General features: G+C 41.2%; 1 protein-coding gene across 1 annotated transcript in view; it reads right to left on the reverse strand.

Moving 5' to 3' along the window:
* TLN2 (talin 2) overlaps positions 1-21,027 on the reverse strand; it is a 304,454-nt gene that overhangs the window by 247,868 nt on the left and 35,559 nt on the right. The window contains exon 2 of the mRNA XM_089907140.1: positions 14,671-14,746. The gene's annotated coding sequence lies outside the window, so the exon portion shown is untranslated. The remainder of the gene's footprint in view (positions 1-14,670; positions 14,747-21,027) is intronic.

Consider the following 21,027-nt stretch of genomic DNA (forward strand, 5'->3'; position numbering starts at 1 on the left):
CGATCTTTCATTTATTATTCCTTTTATTTCCCCTAAAACTCTACTAAGATATGGCCATTCTGGAGGCTTTGCTAAAATAGAGGCTAATATGGTCCCAACTAGGATCCCCCACTTGAATTTAGGTACTGCTGGGAGTCAAAGGAGAAGTGGAGTCAAGAGAAAGAAAACAAAGGCAACCGAATTATGGCCAGTTTAGCTGAAAACCATCACTGAAATGGAACCAGTAATCTAATTAAGAAGGAGGGGGGCTGCGGGCAGGCCGCCGCCAGCCTCTCCAGCCTTGGAAGGAGCTCTTGATGTCTGGATGACATATAAAAAGGCACTGTGACTTCCAGTGACCCCAGGACGGCTCTGGTGCCTATTAAGCATTCACGGAGATCTTTCCCAGAGAGGAAAGACAGTCTAAGAGGAATCCAAGGGCACTTGAAAGGCAGGAGAAGGCCCACAAGCACAAACAGGAAGCAACATCCATGGTACCCAGGATCACAGGCCAGGTGAGACAATTACTGCTGTGAAGAGATACAAGTAGCTTAACCAGAGGGACAGTTCATCAGGAGAGAGCGCTGAGGACCCTCCAGTCACTGCTGGTGACAGTGATGTCACCACACCAACAGCCACAGCCCACCACAGAATGCTGGCTGTGGGACAGACCTATGCTGAACGGTATCTACCTGCTCAAACACTACGAGGAGGGTACTATTAACTCCATTCTACACAGCAGAAGAAATAGGTACAGAAAGGTCAATCCCCACCCCCCATCTGTAAAGCTAGTAAGTGGTGGAAATAGGACTTGGACCCGTATCTGCCCAACTTCAAAATCAGTAACCTTCTTTTTCAAGTACCATTTCTAGTTACTCACTTATGAATGACTGTTCCTATCCAGAAGGAAAAAGAGAGTGTCCACTTAAAAACACTCACAGAAGAATCTGGTAGTGAGGAAGCTAGCCGGCAGAACCATGGCGAACAAACCCTGTATCACTGACCTTAACGTATTCAGGTTAGAGCAACAAATGCTTACCTAATGGATGCCCAGGACAATACCTTAACCCACCGTCCTTCATAAGGAAAATGAAATACTGTCCTCTAGGCCTGGACTCCACCATCACTGGGCTTTTCACCGTGGAACCACAGGTGTTCCTTTCCTAGTATTACTCAAAATAATTCCAACCTAAAAAAAAATCTTGATGAAATGGCAAATGTTGCCTCTCTCAGTCATCAGCAACACTACTTATACTACTAATAATACTAATAACTAGAAACACTGGTGTAACACTAGTGACACCGGTTACTATTACCACTATACAAGCCTATGTAAACGTACCGCACGTATGCAAGGAAGGGAAATTCTGATATTCTGTTCTTTGAACACCTAATTGTGGTAGCACATGCATCTGAAGAGGCATTTCCTGCAGTTGGAAACCGTGGCAAATACAGCGATTGGCTCACTTTGTAGTATGGAAAGGCTGCAAAGCCGAACATTACATAATATCCAGGCTCTTTCGCCGCTATGGTGCCCAACGTCCCATAGACTCTGTCAATCAGACGGGCTCACGGGGGACTTTCCTTTGGAACTGAGTCGTGGGGAAAAGAGGCGGAGTGCGTGGGCATCCCCAGAGGCCATTTCTTTTCACAGGAGGCGTAGAGCGGGAGCTAGCTGCTCATTTGAGTACTTAACTGCTCAGCCAGTACTTACTGTGTCCCTCATTCAAGACCTTCCCACAGCAGCAGCCAGGGCAGCTTTCCAGATTCCGGCAGGAGATAATGATTCTGAAGGTGGGGTGGGGTGTATCCTGGAGGCTTAGCCTACAGCTGATTCCTCCAAACATTCCAAGGATTCTGGAAACACTCAGCTCCTGGATTAAACCTACTTCGGCTTTAACTTCCTAGAGTCGATTCTGTGTGTAATACAGGAGATGTGAGCAACGACAAGAAGCTCATCACTTCTACTACTTTATTAAATTCGTAAAATATTAAGTATAAAACACTTAGCCACAAGGGATAAAGAAACAAACTCAATTTACTTTCATTATATTTTGATATAATATCACTTGGGCCCGGGTAATTCTTACACACCACAGTATCACACCATTCTATAAACCTAAACCTACACTGTAATTCACCTCATTCATAAACATGAGATAACTTGACCTACTTTCTAATATATTCAGCTCCTTCTTGTCTGCTTTAACCTGCAGTGACCTTTTAAAAGTTGCTCTGATAATTTCCATTATATGAAAATGCATTTTTCATTTATGTCATCTTTGATTTTCCTCCCACAAACAAAATACTGTTTTCTCAATGGTCAGCCTACAAATGTCATAGGAAAGAAGATGTACAAGACAGCTGTTACAAAAGGTTCACTGCTGAACTGGGCTCAATGTTCGGTTTCTTGATGGGGGGATGAGGGTGGGAGGAGGAAGAAGAGGCAAAGAATGAGGCAATTTTGCCCAAGTCCACATAATACGGGATGATGGGTTTGGCGCTCTCTTTGTATATAACCTGTGACAAATTACAGAGCACAGCTTTTAAAAGTAACTATAATTTCATATCAAATAATATAATGCTTCCCAAATGATATAATGCATCCACACATCCCAGTAATTCTCCAATCTCAAGTTACACTTCTACTCTCGTAGCTACCTTCCAACTACATCCACACTTGACCATCAACGGCCTCCCGGACCTGAGTTCCTTCCCTCTGACCAAGCCCTCTTTAAGTCCACTGTTGATAATCCTTTCGAGCAGGTCCTACTGTGTTTGAGAACTTCCTATGGCTCCCAAATGCCCAGAGCAAAGGTTTGCAAACTATGGCCCACAAAGAATGGCTTTTACATTTTTAAATGGTTGAAAAAAATTAAAAAATGAAAAATGAATTATACTTCACGACACATGAAAATTGTGAAACTCAAATTTCAGTGTCCATAAATCTACTTTTATTGGAACACTCATTTATTTATGAATTGTCTATGGCTGCTTTTTGCACTCCACCAGCAGAGTTGAGTAGTTCCAACAGAGATGGTAGCCTAAAATATTTACAGCCTAGTCCTTTACTATAAATGACTGCCAACTCCTAACCTGGGGTGTAGAAGCCATAGCTCTTGGCCTGACAATGCAGGTCATGGAAACCTGGATTTAACCAACCTTCCTAAGCCTTTTTTTCTTTTATTTGAAGACATATAAATGAAGACTTTTTTTTTTTAATTTTTGGCCATGCTGCATGGCCTGTGGGATCTTAGTTCCCCCACCGGGGATTGAACCCGGGTCAGGGCGGTGAAAGTGCCGAGTCCTGACCACTGAACCATCAGGGAATTCCCCCACAATAGCTTTTATTTAATTTATTTATTTATTTTGTTTGATGTGGACCATTTTTTAAAGTCTTTATTGAATTTGTTACAATATTGCTTTTGTTTTATGTTTTGGGTTTTTTGGCCATGAGGCATGTGGGATCTTAGCTCCCCCTGCGGATCAAACCCGCACCCCCTGCATTGGAAGGTGAAGTCTTAACCACTGGACCGCCAGGGAAGTCCCCCCAATAGCTTTTAGCCACCTTTCTCTCTCTTCTTAAAGAGAGTCAGATCATACACATTTAACTTCCATGAGGTTAAAAAAGAAAAGTCATTTAAAAAGTACCCAAAGGTATTCTCCACAGTACTGTTTATAAAAGTAAAAGATGAGAAATACCCCAATGTCCACCAGTAAGGCAGGGTGAAAAAGTTCAACCCCATCCACACAATGACGGATGGGCAGCTGTGCCAAGGGGTGAATTTCATCACTATAACCACCACAGAACAAGAGCCAGGATAGATCAAACGAAAAAAACAAGGTGGAGGAAATGTGCGTTGCATACCATCATTCACCTCAGACGGGGGTGAGATATAAATATGAAAACATGCAACCATTTGATGATATATCTTCTTTTCAAGGGTACAAGGAGAAACCCTATCTTTTTCAATTGCTACATATGGTGAGGGACGGAAATAGAATGGAAAGGGGACTGAGGCAAAAGCAAACACCTCTGAATATATAACCTTATGTTATGGATGAGACTTGGAAACCTTGACCGTGTTGTGCAAAATTATCTAAATTGAAATTGAAACTTCTTAAAAGCAAAAACTAAAATGAAACCAATGAACCTAACTATGTACCCAGTTGGTGGCACAATGACAGAGAAGAGCTATTCTAAATGTCTTTAAAACACTCTGTTGTGTATGTAGCATGAGGTAAAGCAGATGAAAAAACATAGCACTATTAGTGAACTGGAAATCTGGGTGGATGAAAGAATATAGATATAAAGTTGATAAAGCTAAGTAAAAACCCTGTATACCTGAATTTCACTTGAATGTATTAGTAAGAATTAATGAGTTTTATCTCTGTACACAAATACACACACACATATACACACATTCATCCATACCTGTTCCCTAGTTCAGCACTGAATGGATCCAGGAATAACAATAAATCCAGTACTAATAAATATTCCTAGTTTCTACATTGTACCCTCTAAATACTTAAGGAACCAGGGCTCCTTAGAGAAGTAGTGCATCCAAGTCTGGAGTACAAAACGGATAAGACAAACCAGTAACATTTTTGTCATACCAGAAAGAACACAAAAATACAAAAGTACAAGTTATGTCAAAAGGACTTGGTAATTAGTTTCCACTGGTCAAATACGGGACAAGATGAGTATCGATAAGAATATTAAATTGAAACACATCAGCTACATTTATACTAAAAAAAAAAAAAAAAAAAAAAAAACAAGCCAAGAAAAAAAACCCTCTGTTCACTTTTAGATGCTGCTGCTAGAAAACTCATTGTTTTGAAAATAAAGGCAAAGTATCGAGCACTTATCCTGACATTCCTATGTGAATGTCAGAGTAAACAAATAGTTGCGATTAAATTTCTATCTATCCATCTATCTACCTACCTACCTACCTATTTTTTTGGTCAAGCCACGCTGCTTACGAGATCTTAGTTCCCTGACCAGGGACTGAACCCGGGTCCCGGCAGTGAAAGTGCTAAGTCTTAACCACTAGACCGCCAGGGAATTCCCTAAATTTCTTTTTATAAAGTATTCTCGTATATAAACAAAGGAGGAATGATAGAATTGGCATATCACTATTTTGCAATCACTAATGAATTAAAAGACATAGGCAATGGTAATCAATGACCAAACGTATCCCAATAAGAGACCACCATTTACTATGTATCTCAATGAAAATACACAGCCTACCTATGATATAGTCTTGCCAAACAAAAAAAAGCCCATATATGAAAGCTGACCAAAACTTGAGATTTAACAAATTATAGAAAACTCGGGGAACAGAGGAACATGTTAAATGGCAACATGGGGAAGCAATCATCAAACTCCAGACTGTGGAAATTTTACAGCATAGTTTCTCAACTTCAGCACTAATGACATTTTGAGCCAGATAATCCTTTGTTGTGAGGGGCTGTCCTGTGTACTGTAGGTTATTAGCAGCATCCTTGCCCTCTACCCACCAGATGTTAGTAGCGCCCCCCAGCTGTGACATCAAGAATTGTATCTAGATGGTGCCAAATGAAGCCAGAAAAGGATCACGCCCACTAGAGAATCTCTGCTGTCAAGGACAAACAACACAGTTTCTTAAATAAATCACAAGGGGTGGGGCAGGGGTGGGGGGAGATGGAAGGGTAACCTATAAATTAAAAGGGGATTAGAAACATGTCAATCAATCGTAATGTATAAACCTTATTTGGATCCTGATTCAAAGAAATTTTTTAAAAAAGACAGTTGAGGCAATTTAAACATTAATTTGATATTTAATGATATTAAGGAAATATTGGTAATTTTCATGTTTTTGGTGTGATACAGTTTCATAGATTTGTTTTTAAGTCCTATCTTTTAGGGACATATACTGAAACACTGACAGGAAAAAAATAAAATGGCAAAGACGTGCTTCGAAGTAACTGGTGAGAGACAGGAGGTATATGTCATGTAAGACCAGATAAGAATTAATCATCATTGAATGAGAGTGATGGGCACATAGTTCACTGTACAGTTTCTCTTCACTTTTGGATAGGTTTGGAAGTTTCCATAATAAAAAGGTATGAGTAAATCAATCTGGCAGGCAATTCCGTTCCCATTCCTCTCAGTGAGCACATAAGCCCCAGAATGACCGGGGGAGGGATGTAAGAATTTACAGTTCCCTGGGCTCGTTCAGTTTCTAAATGCCTCTTGGGGTCCTATCTGGATGCTCAGAGTAATTCTATTGTTTACAACACGCCCTTAAACACAGGAGCCAACTACTTAGCTGCAAGCTCTTCCAATACTGGGAGAAAAGCCTGTGAGCTGTGTTGGACTGACCGGGCACTAGGATTCTGGTGTCTAAGGTGGCATCTTCCCAATGGATGTTCTAGAGCAAGTTAGCCTATGAAGGATTTTTGCCTTGAATGCTGAGTGCAAAGCTGGCCCCCACGTAAGGTATCAAATTTTACGCATCCTGGAAGGAGCCCAAGCTCTGTGAGCTGCCTGGCCCACCTCAGACTTTCATTCTAGGTGAGAGAAAATAAATTTCTATCTTGTTAACCCACCGCAGTTTATAGTCTTTTCCACCATATATGTGCAGCGAAACGTACACCAATTAACCCAGAAATAAATTCTCCTTTCTCTTGGAAGCCAACTCTACCCTACGAGAGATAGCTACTTCTTTCTCTGAACTGACTCTCTTTTCCTGCACATTTGTCACAGATGCCTCTTCATTTCGTTCTTCCCAGAAACCTGCAGCCCAAACAAGACAATGTCATTATATGCTCCAGGGCCAATTTTTATTTCTGTCCTTCCTAGTTCAGCGTATTGAAAGCATTTCCTCTGAATGCACGTTTCTGTGAACAGTGACCACCAGAGAGGACGAGAGCCTCACTCCACACAGCTTGTCCCGCAGGCCTGGTTAAACTCTCCAAAGGGACAGCAAAAGGAACCGAGAATCCTGTGTGACCCAGATGCCTGGAGCCGAAAGTTGTCCTGCAGTGGGGATTGAGTCATTCTTTACTCCTCAGAGGTAAACAAACGGAAGACTGATATAACATACCTGGGGAATGTTTAGAATCAGGTAGTAAAAAAGACTTCTTAAATGTCACTTATTTCCTTCTCTTGATGAAGGGGTGGGTTCTATCCCAGTCTTCTAGAAACTACGTTTCTAGGCATGGAATAAAACTTTGACCAAGATTTCAATTGTCCCAGCAGATTTTTTCCCCAAAAAACCACTTTCGCCCAAGTATCATTTGACTATACAACTGTGAAGATCAGCGATCTTTGTCTAATGGAACCAAAATTGTCTCATACAGATTACAACTCTGCTTAGCACTCTTTCCAACCCTGACAGTCAATCAATCGATAGAAAAATAACAAATTGCAAAGTCAGAGTTAATCACTGCAAGACGGTGGTAGGGTAATCTTGGACCGTGTATCACTATCTAATTTAAATGTGGAAATTCACCTTTGGTCATCACTGCAACAAGGTAAATTTTGACCCCCATCCATTCAGTCTCGATTTCACTAAGCTCAGATATCTCCTCTATAAATAAACGAGGCACAGCTCTAAAGACATCCCTTTCGTTCAATACTTATCTGGGGGCATAAATATAATAGGTCAAGATGTTTGGAGAATAAGCCTGCACTGAGTAGCCCATGTCACTGCCATCACCTTGACCTAACAGAAGGAACAGGGAGGAACTCCATCCACAGCCACCGACACCTCAATGGGCTATGACATAGAAAGCTGACGACCAGCTCCGTGGTTGACGGTAGACAGACTGCTGGTTCCACCGATAAGGCTTCACCTGGGCTCTGCTTAGTGAGGAAAAGCAAGCAGCCCAGAGAAGGGAGAATGCCAACACTGTGTGAGGGACCCAGCTGCCATCTATCTGGTCATTATCATAATAGTCATTCACTAAATACAGTTATACCAGAAGATTTATGAAGACCACGGCATTCTGAGAGAAAATAAAGTGTGTTCAAAGTACAACTTGATTGTCTCTCCAATCTTTCTAAAATAACTACCAAAACATACCTTTATATTAAGACAATCAAGTGCACCTGACTCACAGACATACACTTGAGGCTCTAAGAAAACCCTTAGATCAACAACCACTGTTGACAAAGCACACTTCCAGTTTACCAGCAGGATTGAGTATGAAGCCCTCTTTCTCACTCCAAATTCACAAAGAGAACGTTAAGTAGGGAAGCGCATTCCCATTTCCAGTCATTCTGCATAAGGAGCCCCTGGCCACACAATGCACCCACAAGGGTGAGGCTGGAAAGTAAAGCAGAGCTGGTTTTCCTAGAGCAGCAGGATTTTCTGGAGGGAAGACAGAGGTTTCTTGAAGAAAGCATGCAAGACATCACAGAGACAAGTCTTTTCTAACCTATAAAACTACAGCTGGCACCATGCCCCTCAGCCTGTGCCAGGACCTAAGAAGCACTTCCCAGTGGAGACCTTGGAGGTCTTTCATTCACAGTTTCAACTTCATGGTATATGAAATGTCAAGGGGAACATCTGTTCCACGGGGCTGGTGTGAGGATTTCCACAGACACCAGGCCTCTAGTACCGAGGTGCCTAACACTTCAGCTCCTCATTAGACGGTGGCTAATGACAAAGCCCAGGCTACTGCCCCTTCAGAGACACCAGAGCCTGAAACTACTTTTCCAACAGCAGTAACAAACTTCTCCTGGCCATCAGCACCAGCTTAGAGGCAGGCGGCACACAGAGAGATCTGTTCTGGCTGAGGAGTGGGGGTCTGTGTGAGTGAGATCTCCAAAAATAAAGTGGGTTCCCAGGAGGGATGGGAAGGCAGGGTCTTGGAAAGAAACTTGAGGCTGCATTCAAGACAGCTGGTGTCGTGTGAAAGGGAGAACCCACTCACACGCGCTCCATGGAGGGGTCTAGGTATGAGGACGTCAGGCTTAGAGAGGAAGGAATATAACCCCACCACATAATCTGGCTGCCATGGGAACAGCAGCCACCTAATTATAACAGAGTAAAGGCTGCTTCTTGGTTTTAACATTCAGAATTGAGTTATAGGTAAATCATGGAAGCCCTTACTGGGATTAAAGAACAGAAGAGAATTATTACCAACTCCGAGCATATAAAATTCAAAGGTACAGCTGCCCAAAATGGAAAGGTTGGGTGGGGGAGGATGGCAGACAAGAAATAGTGCCTCTAGGAGACAGAATAAGAATAGAAGAGGCTGCATGTGTCATCCGAGGGTACAGAGGGAGGATTAAAAGCATGAATCAGACATAGGGAGGAAGGGAGATGGGGATGGTCAGAGCGAGCTAATGGCGATCACAAGACACCAAAGAACTGCTTTTAAAACTGATAAAGGGAGAAATGGTGCTGTAAGCATAATATTTATACATGTGGAAATCACCAAAAAGGCAGCAGAAATGATCCACAGGGGGAAAAAAGTGGTTGCTTCTAAGAAGTAAGGCTAGTAAGGGAAGGAAGAGAGAGTGTAAGATGCTTGTTCCTTTCCATTAGAAGCTTTTCTGTAGCATTTTCTATTTTTAGCCATTTGTATGCATTACTTAATTTTTTTTTTTTTTTTTTTGCTTAATGAAAGATCCTCTATAAGGCCATTGTTTAGATCACAGCAGTAGGGTTTTTCTCAGCTTCTACTGGGCCTGATAGTGGTATGTGGAGAAGACTGCAGCTGGCCTCACAGTGTGTTTACTTTATTTTAATCTTAGTAAAGTCATGTTTAAACTCTACAAGTGCACAAGTCATTTTACAGTTCTGGAAAGCTGTCCAATTCCGGACAGCTTGTTGTAAACGGAATAGAAAGGCTTTGATGGTCATTTTAGATCTTCAGAATATGGGGCTTCACAGCTAAAAAAAAGAGTCATTTTTCAAGACACATGTTCTATAGGCACAAGTATTCCAGAGCCTTTGAGTCCATGAAATCCAATCAATTCTTACACAGCAAAGGCTCAAATCTTGAGATCTCCAGGAGGGCTTTTTAACTTTGAAAGAAATTAACTGATGAGCATAATTAGGCAAAAAGCTTAAGAAACAGCACATTCTACAACACCCATGGATTAAATTTAATTACGAAAAACAATCTGGAAATGGTTATTGTTGTTGTTCTGAAACATTTACCGAGTACAGACTGCAGAGGAAGGACCCCAGCACATGTCTGGAAATCCTGATCAGTGAGATGGTGCTAATTAGGACTCCCAGCCACTCAGGGAGCCCACAGCGGGTGGCAAGTGGCAATGCCTACAGTCGACAAGCAGAGTAACCTAGGGAATCCAGCTAATGGAGGATGGCAGGAAGACAAAAGTGCATAACAGATTACATTTTTAATGAAGAAAAGCAAGCACAGGAACAACTTATCTTTTCTGACATCATATAACATTTAAGTTACAGATACAGAGTAACAAATAGCTATGTAGATCCTGCCTTGAATTTTACAGATTCAATACCCTCCCTAAACAACACTGGGAACTAAAAATTCCCAGAGGGCCAAAAATAATGTTTTTCATTTAAAATCGGTTTTAAAATATTTTTCTTACCAGCCTGCAGGGAAAATGGAGATAAGTTCACATTATTGCATCTATGATCAAATCTGGAATATACCATGAGTCATTAAGTTAAACACTAAACAAATGGTTTATCATATGCTCCCCTCCATCTCCTCTCCATCAGTCTCTCTCATCTCCCTAACATGCTTGCAATGCTTTAAAGCATCATGTTTATTCCTGAGAAGCATGGCTGTCTCACATTCTTAATTGCTCATCCCTACAACATCTCACCCAGTATGGTCCAGCCTTCTGAGAGGCTCAGAACGTGACTGATTGATTACATTGCTCATTTCTTTAAATTTTATTCAGACTTGGACTGGCCCAGATCCCTTAAAGCAATTCTACTTCCTCTAGTTTATGTCAAAATAAAAGTTCCTCGAGCATTTATTCATGACTTTAGGCACTTCCAGAAACGTCAACATTTCAGATCATCTCTCATATTCCTATACATTTAAGATAAATGTTTCTGTTGTTGTCATCATTGTTGTTTGATATAGCTTTTCCAAAAACAAACAAAAAGGCAGTGAAATAAATATCCCTAGGGTGGAAGCAACCCAACTGAAGCATACAAATCAGGCAGTAAACGGAGTGTTGGCAGCAAAGGCAACCGTAAACAAGATGAAAAGACAGCCCTCTGAATGGGAGAAGATATTTGCAAATGAAGCAAGTGACAAAGGGTTAATCTCCAAAATTTATAAGTAGCTCATGCAGCTCAATAACAAAAAAACAAACAACCCAATCCAAAAATGGGCAGAAGACCTAAATAGACATTTCTCCAAAGAAGATACACAGACTGCCAACAAACACATGAGAGGATGCTCAACATCATTAATCATTAGAGAAATGCAAATCAAAACTACAATGAGATATCATCTCACACCAGTCAGAATGGCCATCACCAAAAAATCTACAAACAATAAATGCTGGAGAGGGTGTGGAGAAAAGGCAACCCTCTTGCACTGTTGGTGGGAATGTAAATTGATACAGCCACTATGGAGAACAGTATGGAGGTTCCTTAAAAAACTAAAAATAGAACTACCATACGACCCAGCAATCCCACTACTGGGCATATACCCTGAGAAAACCGTAATTCAAAAAGAGTCATGTACCGCAATGTTCATTGCAGCTCTATTTACAACAGCCAGATAATGGAAGCAACCTAAGTGTCCATCCACAGATGAACGGATAAAGAAGATGTGGCACATATATACAATGGAATATTACTCAGCTGTAAAAAGAAATGAAATTGAGTTATTTGTAGTGAGGTGGATGGACCTAGAGTCTGTCATACAGAGTGAAGTAAGTCAGAAAGACAAAAACAAATACCGTATGCTAATACAAATATATGGAATCTTAAAAAAAAAAAAAAACGGTCATGAAGAACCTAGAGGCAGGACAGGAATAAAGACGCAGACCTACTAGAGAATGGACTTGAGGACATGGGGAGGGGGAAGGGTAAGCTGGGACAAAGTGAGAGAGTAGCATGGACATATATACACTAACAAATGTAAAATAGTTAGCTAGTGGGAAGTAGCCGCATAGCACAGGGAGATCAGCTCGGTGCTCTGTGACCACCTAGAGGGGTGGGATAGGGAGGGTGGGAGGGAGACGCAAGAGGGAGGAGATATGGGGATGTATGTATATGTATAGCTGATTCACTTTGTTATACAGCAGAAACTAACACACCATTGTAAAGCAATTATACTCCAATAAAGATGTTTTAAAAAAGAATACGTGGAAATATGAGTAAAGAGGAAATTATACTTTGGGAATACAATATGAAATTGTGTTTAAAAAAAAGAAAAGTGTTCGGTTGACAGAAGGGAAAACAACTGGTAAGTCTGTCAAATTTCATTTAAGTTTCCCAGAAAATAGGAATGTTAGAACACAGGAAAGCCAGACATCACTGAGGGAGGAGTTCAAAAGGACTGAACCACCATGTTGCAATCAACAAAGACCATGGTTAACTTCACAGAACTTTTGAAGCAGGCAGGGTTAGGCAGGCATCTTAAACTATGTGGGAATGTTGGCTCCTCCTTCCTCACAGTATTTCACTGTCCTAATAATTCAGTCCATTATTGCCTCTGTCCTCTACCCATCCTACCCCTCCAACACATCCCCACACTCCAAGGAGAAGTAAACAGGAAGCATACTCATCCATTCTCTATAGACCCATGGCATAAGAATACACTTGGTATGCTGTTTTTGGATCTGAAATCTGAAATCTATGGGAAAGGTATACATCTGACGTGTTTCCTATCCACTGTGCCTAGGCCCTTTAGCTAGACTGGCCCACCTAGTGCTGTCTGCAGATCCTCAAAAGACAACGTCCATGCCAAGACATCCAGAAGATTCCAGGGCAGGACAGCTCCTTTACTCTTTCCTATCCTGTATATATCTGATCCCACTGCCCTCAGCTCATAACTCTCGACCATGTACTTGACCCCCTACCCATCTCTGCACTCCTCACACTTGGCATTTGCAATTGTGTCCAGAGTTAGACATTCAGCCCTTCTCACCCCTAGCTCTCAGCAACCCCACATGGCAGACAGACACTAATCTGCCAAATACCACCTGGCCAGAGGCTGCCCAGAGTGGTATGAAGGGAGGATTCTGTATGTTTTTATCAGACAGCTCAACACACTGTCAAGTTTCATTTTTACACTGACTGCAAGGTGGCTCACAGCTAAATTTAACGCTCACATGGATGAGCCATTTTTATTTGGGTTTTCCAGCATAACAATCCCTTGTCTTTTGTTTGACTTCTGACTTCTCTGTGTTCAACCATGCCAGGTGTCACAGTATTTTCTGGAAATAACCAATGTATAACTAGAGTATATTTCTTTCCTGCTTCGGAGGAATGACACAGTTTTAGAGGTAGAGGAGCCCTTATCAGTCATGCACCCCAATATTTCCCAAACACCAGTCCCCAGGCCAGCGCTAGTTCATGGCTAACAGTTCAGTGGTCACCAGAGCAACAAGAGGAAGGAAATGAAGAGTTTTTCACAACGCTAAACACATACAATCAAAAGACAAATTCACGACATTCTTACATTTTTAGTACTGAAATGTTTCTTCTTACGTGAAATGATGTTAGTACATGGTAGTTATTAGGCTGGCCAAAAAGTTCGTTCTGGTTTTTCTGTAAGATGTTACGGAAAAACCGGAACGAACTTTTTGGCCAACATTTTTTTTAAAAAATCTTTATGAAAAATCCTAAACACCAAATAGAGAGATTACCATATAAATAGAGAACTCTCATGCACTATCCAGCTTCAACAATTACCAACTTTGTTTACGTACAGCCCAAAATATGTAGTAAAAACTGGTCCTAAATGTTTTATCTCTATTCCACAAAACCTAAAAGTGTGGGAATGACATGGCTGGGCCAACCTCTTACATTTTACAGATAAGGACTTGGAGACTGGCAGAGATTAACCTGTCCCCACTTGCACAGCTGGTCAAGAACAGAACTGATACGTCTGGTGCGCCATGATACGGTTTTGGAGGGTAGGAGCATGAACCAATTCTTTTTAACCTGTCAGACTTTAACTGAGGCACAGCCAAGACCTGCAGAAGAGCGCCTTTTGTCTCTGCCCAGGGCACTTCGCACACACTACTTGGGTGCAGGCAGCTACAACCAGGACAACCAGACGGGGTAAACCAATAATCTGTAACCAAAGTTTACTTCATCTCATGCTTTAGCAATTGTGTATCATCCCTGGAGAGCTCCAGGAACTACCAAATGGTTTTAGGACAAAGATTACTGGAAGTTTCTACATTAACTCCTCATCTAGCACTTCCCTCCCCACCCCAAAAGTTATGAGGCAAACATATGGAATGAATGAGAATTCATGCAATAAGGTAAAAAAACAGCTACTCATCCCCTCTTCTAGGCCCTCCCCTCCCCCCCCACCAAACTACCAGGTGGAAAAAATCACACAGCAATGGAAGTAATAACACCAGGCAGCTACACTCCTGTCTCACAGAACTGTGGTAAAAAAATCAAACAAGACAGTATGAAGTGACAATGTTTTAACGCTCTGTAAAACTTTACCAATGCAAGAGGGTGGCCAATGGATAATAAAGTATTTTTTTAAAGGACTCACCTAAATTCTCAGTTTATGTAGAGTCGATTTCCCTGAAGATATCCTGAAGCATCTGAGAAGACTTCAGCAGCGATACCTAAAACAATAATAAAAATCATCAGAATCAAGTAATGTTACACACATCAGTTTTCAAAAAAAAAAAAAAATCTCAATCTATACACTTGGTCATTTCCCTCACACTAAGCGTGAAAGGAAATAACTCAGGAAACAATGAATTTCCGCTGCAACACATGGGCTGGGAATTTTCTTCACCAACAGGGAATTGAGGTCCCAAGACACTTATTTTGAAAACCAAAATTATGTTACAGTTGAAGCAAAACCACATTATTCTCTTCCCTGTGATAGGAATGCTTAAATGCTTTGAATTTAAACAAAGCTGAAATATATACATCCTCCTTCCTGCCCCCACCTATATTTAAAACAAAAATCACTGGCACTGCACTCTGATTCTTTCTAAAAATCAGCATCCATGAGCTCTTGTCTTATTCACTTTTTTCCTCCTTAGTTGCTATAACCCATCAGTGAAGTGGTCCCTTCTTGTTTCAACTGTTCCCATCTCGTTCACAGTTTTCTGAGGCACTGATAACTAAGCATGTAGCAGCTTATTCGTGAAAACCCAATTTGAAGCAGAGAAGCACCATAATTGTAGAAGCAAACAAAATGGGCCAGCCACAACTAAACAATGGTCTAACAACATATATATGAACCAATGAAACAATAAACACACAGCTGTAGAACCAAGTATTCATAGGAAACAGACCAAGTACATGTAATCTAATCTGGGTAGGTATGTGAGACTAGTTAATAAATGATGATGGTTAGCTATTTAAGAGGAGGGAAAAATCTAGCACCCTCTCTCTACTTAAAGAGAATAAACTCAGAATAGAATCAAATGAGTACTAGAAAAATATACAGATGAATAGTTTCATAGTACAGAAATAGGAAAGGCCTTTTTAAACATGACATCAAAATGTGAAACTCAAGGACTGAGACATTTGGCTGACAACATTTTTAAAATCTCAAATACACGGAAGGCAAAAACAAATCAAAAATAAAGAACAAACAAATCTAGACACTTTGGTCAAAAGATAAAATAAGAAACTAAGTAGAATATTCATACAAGAGACATATGAAAGGTTGCTATCCTTATACGAAAATGTCTTAAAAGTGAGTAAGGGGCTTCCCTGGTGGTGCAGTGGTTGAGAGTCCGCCTGCCGATGCAGGGGACACGGGTTCGTGCCCCGATCTGGGAAGATCCCACATGCCGCGGAGCGGCTGGGCCCGTAAGCCATGGCCGCTGAGCCTGCGCGTCCGGAGCCTGTGCTCCGCAACAGGAGAGGCCACAACAGTGAGAGGCCCGTGTACCGCAAAAAAAAAAAAAAAGTGAGTAAGGAAATTAATACTCCACCTCAAAACGGACAAAGCAAATTAATGAACTTCCCATGAGAATAGAATAGTAATAAACATATGAAAAGATACTCAGCTATACTAACAATGGAAAAATACAACTTTAGAAAACCTAGCTCTTATTTTTTACCTATCAGGTTGGTAACAATGCCCAGACTGACAGTAGCTGTTGTTATCGGCTTAGCTCGTGATGTAGCCTCTTTGGCAACTATGTCAGCATGTAAAATGCCACACACTGTGGTACGGCAATTCTTCTCTAAGAATTTACTCAAAGTAGATTATTGTGAAAGTGGAAAAATGGATAAACATAGCATGTTTATAATCATTGGGGGCAGGGAGTGGGGAGTAAATATCCTAAAGGTCCACAAAAAGATGAGGTCAAGTAAACAAGTTTTTATTAATATATACTGATATGAGAATATCACACCAGTGAGTAAAACAGGTAAATGAATAAAACAGGTAAATGACCACACAAAGTATGATATCATTTCTGCGCGTGCACGTCTGTTGCTGGATGTCCTTATACATGCCTAGAAGGATGTTTGCTAAGATAGTTATGGTTGCCCCTGGCTATCCAAATTTTTAAAAATTTTTGCTTTTCTTGTACTGTTTGAATTTCATATAACGAGCAAGAATTATTTTTCCAAAGAACACAGTGGAGCTGTGGTTCTCGTGCTGGAGTATAAAGTAACACACTGCATGGATTTCTACTTCCCTTCTGTCACATTCTCTCTCCTCCTTTAGTGACATTTGTGTCACACGTGTGCTCGCTGTGAACACTGATTAGAGAGTTCCCTTCCTCCTCTCTGGTTCCTGTTCATTCCTGAGGGCCACTTCGTCCTTGCCTTTAAGTTCCTAAGACACACCTGTATCCTTATTATAAATCTCTTTTTTTTTTTTTTTTACTTAAGCTAGCTCAAGTGAGTTTGTTATTTGTGACCAAAGGCACACCATGTAATACAGTGTTGCTTTTTATTTTCCACCTTCTCAATCAACCCATTCCATCTGAAAACACAACAGTAAATCTTGTAATCACATGAATGAAGATTTATCGTATATAATGTCATGTATTATTTATGACCTACAGCCGAAGGAACTGAAGCAAGCAGTTCAGAACTAGTACAACGAAGGCAAAAGTAGGACTTCAAGAGGCAGGGGGGTTTGTTCCTGACTTATATGAGAACTGATGAAAAGACTATTTGAATAAGAATAAAAACAAAGGGGACATATTTGTCCAGATGGGCCACTTCTATGGTAAAAATAGTCTCCATTATCATGTTTTAACCACTTTGCAGATTTATTTTTATTGGGTTATATTTCTATATGAAGAGCTTTTTTTATTCTACTTAAGACTTGAAAATATAGAAATGTATTCCCACAATGGGCCCATTATGTTCAATTTATCTCCAGCAAACAAATTTACTTTTCTCCTTGCCCTATTTTTAAAGGTTCAGAAGTTCCATATAATACACGAATCCTCATAATACCATAATTACAAACCTGGCTAAAAAGCCACAAATATACAAATCCCTTTTAGAGGTGTGCTGGATGTCAAATACAAATCTAATTAATCGCCCTTCATCTCCTCAAGGCTCCTTCTCCCCGCAAAAAATTTCCCTAGAAGGTAGAAAGAGGACAAAAACCACTATCCAGTTTTAAAGATGAACAATCTAAGACCTAACTAAGTATCTGTGCCTCCAGGGCATAACTCAAACCCACAGGCCACCCAGTGCCAGCTGCTGGCCTCTGTTCTGAGCCCTCCTCAGGGCAGGGGCACCTTTCTAAATAGATAGAAAGGGGAGCCAGGTAAATCCACATTTGAGGCTGAGATGCATTAGGATTTATGACACAGAAATCTGCATTTAAGGGAAGCAACAGCACAGTGGTTTAAAGTAAAGTGATTGATCCTGGTCTGTCATTTATTAGCTGTTTGGCCTCGGTGTGCCTCAGTTTCTTCCTCTGTAATAATGCCCAGAATAAGGGCCGTTGTGAGGATTAAAGGTTGTAATACATCTAAAGCAATGAGTAATGCTCAAGAGTCAAACATGGTCTTGCTTGAGCTCCAGCTCAGCAGGAGCTGTGATGGTAACTGCCCCCAGGTAGAAACTCATAGCTGCCTGATCAGAGAGCAAGGTCCCTAGAGAGCCCTGGAACAGAATATGTCTCTATGTAGGACACTTACCTATTCAAAATGCTTATTTTGAATAAGACATGAATAAGACCCTTCCAATTAAATAGAAACTTATTTTAAAAGTACCAGGAGCCTGTTATTTCAAGGAACATTGCCTTCAAGCAGCCTCCTCCTATGATAAATCACTTGGCAGCTCCCACGTTCTACTTCTTCTGGAGTATTTTGAGAGGCATATGTAGATGTGACCAAAAAGCAGCAAAAGTTGCTGGCTCAAATGCTTGCCACCAATAGCAGGACTTAACTGTTTTTGCATCCTGGACCACTTCCTACTTCCTTGAGGAAGCTTACACACACCTCTCCAAGTCCCAGGTCACTCGTCACCAGAGCAGAGATAGTAATACTTAGATAATTCAGATGGAGAAATGAAATTAAAATGGATGGGTGAAGTTCCTAACACAGTGCCTGGAGCCCAGTAAGTGTCCAATAAATGGTACATCTTTAATTGATTATCATCTGAACAGCATTAAAGAAGCAAAACACATTAAGTAATCTGAGAGAGACTCTACACGGCAATTTTTCACCATGAGAGTTTTACGGACTCTTTGTTTTCCACGTCTCCCTTGACACAAAATCCCCACAGGAAGGCGGGGCCACGTTGGAGGGGATGTAAGGAGGCAAGGGGATCTCAAGCCATGAAGGGCCTGCACAATGCATATGGCTGAAATCGCACTATGTGGTCAGACACCAAGCAGCCAAGAACACATCTGTCCTAAGATTTCATTAAAAGATGGATAACAGGGCTTCCCTGGTGGCGCAGTGGTTGAGAGTCCGCCTGCCGATGCAGCGGACGCGGGTTCGTGCCCCGGTCCGGGAACATCCCACGTGGGAGCGGCTGGGCCCGTGAGCCATGGCCGCTGAGCCTGCGCGTCCGGAGCCTGTGCTTCGCAACGGGAGAGGCCACAGCAGTGAGAGGCCCGCGTACCACAAAAAAAAAAAAAAAAAAAAGATGGATAACAGTGTAACATGACGCTCAAACTTTGTCCGGTACCATCTACACGAGCATAAACAACAGAAGATGGGCCTGTATGGGCAACCATCCCAAGTGCTTTAATAAGGTAAGACCAAACAAAGCAGCAGGAAATCCACTAGATTTTAGCCAAACATAAGCAGAATATACTACTCTTAGCTTGAAGTCATCACTAACATTTGACACATTTATTACTAATAGTTCAAAAACTAAATCCAAGAAGAAAGGAACCAAGTAATTTTTCAGTAGCCATAAAATAGAGACAGGAAGAGCCAAAGAGAGAAAAGAGGACGAATTGTGAAAACAAAATTCTTCCAACTTCTACCACTTGGCAAGGATTATTCTTTTCTTCTCTGAAACCCCGAGAACATTTTCACTGAAAGCACAGCTCAATGATTAGAGTCCAGCTCTACTGTGTCAGAAGGTATCTGCCTCCAGGGGGAAATGTCCAATTCTCTTTTCATGGCTTCCCCTGGCTGACTTTCCGCTAGAGGCTGGGTCCTGGGGTCAAAGGAAACTCAGTAAAGCCAAGCTATAAGCACCAATGCCCAAGACTTTCAGAGATGAGGAATGATACATGGCCTTCTCCTCTTCAGGCAGAAAGGCTCCAGAAATCCGTCTGTATGCCTCTAAAAGCAGCATTCCAGCAAACTAGAAACTAAGAGGTGTTACATGCAAAAAAAAAGTTCTTAATATAAATGTGTGAAATGCTGGTTTAAACCAAATTAAGGAGTTCTGCTAATGCAGAACAATTTGGACACTTTAATGTGCTAATGTGGATTATAAATAAGTGGCCCCAACCTTATTTGTACACAGATCCCTTTACCTTTGTGGTCTACGTCTTGGTACAAGTGCCCAGGCAACAGTTTGGAAAATAATGTTAAAATTAGTTCTTTTATGCAAATGACTATTGAAGGCTCACTCTGCCCCACCACACTGGCAATGACATGACCAGGCACCACTCCCCTAAAGATCAGTTCACAGTGCAAACGATATTAATGCAAAGTAGTGAGAAACTCGTGTTTACTAGGAGGGCTAGGGAAGTGCTCTAATTACACTGCTTTACCTCCTTCAGTCTTTAGATGCTTTTCACAACTGGACAACTTGAGAGATGCCCTGAATTCCCTGTGGTTCTACAATTCACTGTTCCCCTTCTCTCACTTATATGTATGTGTCTTTATGTAAAAGTATCAATAAAACTAAATTAGTAACGCGAGTAGCTAGAATGTAAGCTTCACAAGAACAGGGACTCTCCTTGGTCCATAGCTATTCCCCCAGCCCTTGAATAGTGCAGGTACAAGGATGTCCCACAAACATTTGACTATCTGAATAAAGTAATGAATAAATAAGCTTACATAAGTGTATCATTAACTCATTTTACAAACTGGCCAAAAGACACACTCTACAGCTTTATGTTAAACTGACTTTGAAATGCTCACTCTCAAACAATTTCCTATTTCTTTTTTCTCAAAAAGTGTGTTTTGCCTATTTTATTCCCACGATTATCTCCCATCCTTTGCAAACACCCCCCACACACACACACCCAAAAAGGGATATTTTTCCTTTGACTTTTGGGTTAGAAGGAACTTCAATATTATGAATTTAACGTTTAAAATAACCCTGAGATGTTGCAACATCTTCAAATGAACACATAAAAATTTAAACGGGGCTTCCCTGATGTCGCAATGGTTGAGAGTCCGCCTGACAATGCAGGGGACATGGGTTCGTGCCCCGGTCCAGAAAGATCCCACATGACGCGGAGTAGCTGGGCCCATGAGCCGTGGCCGCTGGG

Source organism: Delphinapterus leucas, chromosome 2, assembly GCF_059928025.1.
Source record: "Delphinapterus leucas isolate spDelLeu-1000000601 "Yukka" chromosome 2, BTC_Dleu_Yukka2, whole genome shotgun sequence".
Classification (NCBI taxonomy): Eukaryota; Metazoa; Chordata; class Mammalia; order Artiodactyla; family Monodontidae; genus Delphinapterus; species Delphinapterus leucas.